A 3,576-nucleotide genomic window follows, 5' to 3' on the forward strand; every position below is an offset into this window, starting at 1 on the left:
AAAAATGCACATAGGTTTAAAAGTGTTTTAAAATTAGATAAATAGGCCAATATTAACAATTGAGCGACCGTGCTAAAATCATGGAACCCGGGAATGCCTAACACCTTCTCCCGGTATGACGACCCGGCCGGTTGTCTCATGAGTTACCGCTCTGTTTTCCCCATTTCTGCCTCTACTTGCCTTATTTATTGGGTCTATATGTGATCGGGTTGGTTGGCTCGGGTTCGGAAAGGTTTTGAGAAGGTTTGAGACACTTAGTCTCTTTTAAGAAGGCTTAAGTTGGAAAAAGTCAACCGGATGTTGACTTATGTGTTAGAGGGCTCGGATGTGAGTTCCAATGGTTCGGATAGCTTCGGGAGATGATTTGAGACTTAGGAGCGTGATTGAAATGCATTTTGGAGGTCCGGAGAAGATTTAGGCTTGAATTGGCGGAATTGAGTTTTTGGCATTTTCCGGTTGATAGGTGAGATTTTGATATCGGAGTCGGAATGGAATTTCGGAAGTTGCAGTAGCTTCGTTATGTCAGATTTTGATATCGGAGTCGGAATGGAATTTCGGAAGTTGCAGTAGCTTCTTTATGTCATTTGGGATGTGTGTGCAAAATTTCAGGTCATTCGGACGTCGTTTGGTATACTTTTTGATCAAAAGCGGAATGCGGAAGATTTTAGAACCTTAGGCTTGAATTCGATGCGTTTTGGTGGCTTTGATGTTGTTTTAGGTGTTTTGAAGATTGGTAATGAGGTTATGGGATATGTTTGTGCTTTTGGTTGAGGTCCTGGGGGCCTCGGGGTGATTTCGGATGGTTGACGTGGAGTTTGAAGAATTGTTGCAGCTGCAGATTGTGCTGCTTCTGGTATTTCCGCACCTGCGGATTGAGGACCACAGATGTGGCGCCGCATATGCGAAAGATGGGCTGCAGAAGCGGCCATAGGTGCGTTTGTCAGGAAACCGCAAAAGCGGCTAGGAGGACCGCATCTGCGATGTCGTAGATGCGGGTGTGGAACCGCAGATGCGGATAATGGGAAGCTTAAGTGATTTTTGCAGAAGCGGATCAAGAACTGCAAAAGCGGTACTGCAGATGTGGTGAAATGACCGCAGACGCGGAAATGTCTGGACAGAAAATATAAATTAGTTCCTTTGCGATTCTCAGAAGGTTTACTCACTTTTAATACGAAATTTTGGAGCTTTGGGCGATTTTGAAGAGAGAAATCAAGGAGACGTCATTGAGGTAAGGTTTTGGATTATGAAAACTCGTTTTTATGGTATTAATACATGGACTAGAGCTGTAATTAAAGGTAAAGTTTGAGAAACTAGGGCTTAGAAACCTAGGCCGTTGATTGAGGTTTGGGAGGACCATTTGTGGTCGGATTTTGGAACTTTTTATATGTACGAACTCGTGGGGAGATAAGTAATCTAATGACGTAAATTTTATCGAATTTCGAGATGTGAGCCCGGGGGTCGGGTTTCGGTTAATTTCGGATTTTGTGATGATTTTCGATTATTTTCGAGTGGGCTTCGTCCCTTTAGCATAAATTAATGGTTACGTTCTGATTTGGTAGATTCAGAGCATCCTGAGATCGATTCGAAGGGCAAAGGCATTGCAAGCTAGATTTCGGGCCGAATTGAGGTGAGTAATGATTTTAAATGCTGTCCTGAGGGTATGAAACCCCGGAATTTCACAGCGTTCGGCTATGTCGAGGTGACACACATGCTAGATGACGAGCGTGGGGTCGTGCACCGTTGGGGATTGTGACTTAGTCCATCCCAAATGACTTTTTTACTGTGTATTTGATAGCTAATCGATTGATATTATTATATTTTGGGATAAAAGCCATATTTGGGCTTCGTGCCAATTGTTTGGACCCTTAGGGGATCATTACTGATATTTTTCCTCACTGATTGATTTCATACTAATGTTCAGTCATGCTATATTTTCACCATTTTAAAAACTCAGCTATGTTATTCTGTTTTAAACACAGTAAATGATATTTTCAAAGATATTTGAGCTGAGCTTCATATTTTACTGTTGCTCGAGGGGCTTATGAGATTCTGACTGAGTAAGGCCAAGGGCCTGTATTGTGAGGATACTTTTGGGTCGGCTGTACGCCGCATTAGTGATATGTTGATTATGATATGAGGCCGAGGGCCTGAGATTGTATGCCACGAGGTGGCTTGTGATTGATATGAGGCCGAGAGCCTGTTTATGATGCCACGAGATGGCTTGATATTGCGCTCGGGCCGTAAGGGGCCCCTCCCGGAGTCTGTACACCCCCAGTGAGCGCAGGTACCTATTGTGATATAAGATATAGCCCGAGGGGCTGGTATTGTTCTGTGACATTGCCCGAGGGGCTGATTTTGTTGTTACTGTGCCCGAGGGCCATTTATTATGTGTTTATTTTATATATATATATATATATATATAGATATATATATATATATATATATATATATATATATATATATATATATATATATATATTTTGACTGTTAAAAGGTGTTTATGAGATTTTCACTGCTTATTTATATTCACTGATTTTGTTATGCCTCTTATAGCTTAATGTTGTATTTTACGTGGTTTTGTATCACTCAGTCTTCATTTATTTTTATTACTCACTGAGTTGGAGTACTCATTTTACTCCCTGCATCCCTGCGTGCAGATTCAGGCGCTACAGGTCCTGCTCCTGAGGGTTGATAGTTCCAGCAGGTCTTCGAAGATTTACTAGGTAGCTGCTTGGCGATTCGCAGCCCAGTGCATTCTCCCTCTATCTTAGTTTTTTTTATTCAGTTATGTAGTAGTGGATTAGACTTCAGACTTTTAGTATTATTTTAGATGCTCATGACCGGTGACACCCCGATGTCGGGCTGTGTTGGTTTTTAATTCGGCAACTTATACTGTTATTTTGGAATTTTATTTCTATTAAGACTTGGTATTTATCATTTTAACTGCTTTAAGTGCATTGGAAGTGTGTAGGCTGGCCTTGTCTTCACGAGAGGCGCCATCACGACCGGGTTTGGGTTTAAGGTCGTTACAAGTTGGTATCGGAGCCTAGGTTACATAGGTCTCACGAGTCATGAGCAAGTTTAGTAGAGTCTCACGGATCGGTACAGAGACGTTTGTATTTATCCTGGAGAGGCTGCAGAACCTTTAGGAAAATTCCATACTCTTGAAATTCTTATCGTGCGAATTTGTTGATCCGAGTACTAAACTTCTATTATTCTATTCTCTCACAGTTGGTGAGGACACGCGCTACCGGTCAGGATGGACGACCACCAGTACCACCAGCGGGGGCCACTAGAGGCCGAGGACGTGGCCGAGGACGTGGTAGGTGCAGAGGTACAACCCCCACAGCAGCTGGGACAGCAGCTGCAGACCCACCAACCGCCCCAGTTCAGGGTCAGGTCCCAGTGGTGGACGTTCCAGCAGCTCCAGCTCTGGCACCAGCTGTGCCCATTGTGATTCCGGGTCTTCAGGAGACTTTGGCTCAGATATTGATAGTATGTACTAGCCTTGCTCAGGCGGTCGCAGTTTCTACTGCCGCAGCCACTTCTCAGGCAGGGGGAGGCTCTCAGACTCCC

At 43.6% G+C, this 3,576-nt stretch overlaps 1 protein-coding gene across 1 annotated transcript in view; it reads left to right on the forward strand.

Moving 5' to 3' along the window:
* Positions 1–3,576, forward strand: part of LOC109210860 (mediator of RNA polymerase II transcription subunit 23-like) — a 22,461-nt gene that overhangs the window by 5,861 nt on the left and 13,024 nt on the right. The gene's annotated exons all lie outside the window — the stretch shown is intronic.

Source organism: Nicotiana attenuata, unplaced genomic scaffold (genome assembly GCF_001879085.1).
Source record: "Nicotiana attenuata strain UT unplaced genomic scaffold, NIATTr2, whole genome shotgun sequence".
In the NCBI taxonomy this organism is placed as follows: domain Eukaryota; kingdom Viridiplantae; phylum Streptophyta; class Magnoliopsida; order Solanales; family Solanaceae; genus Nicotiana; species Nicotiana attenuata.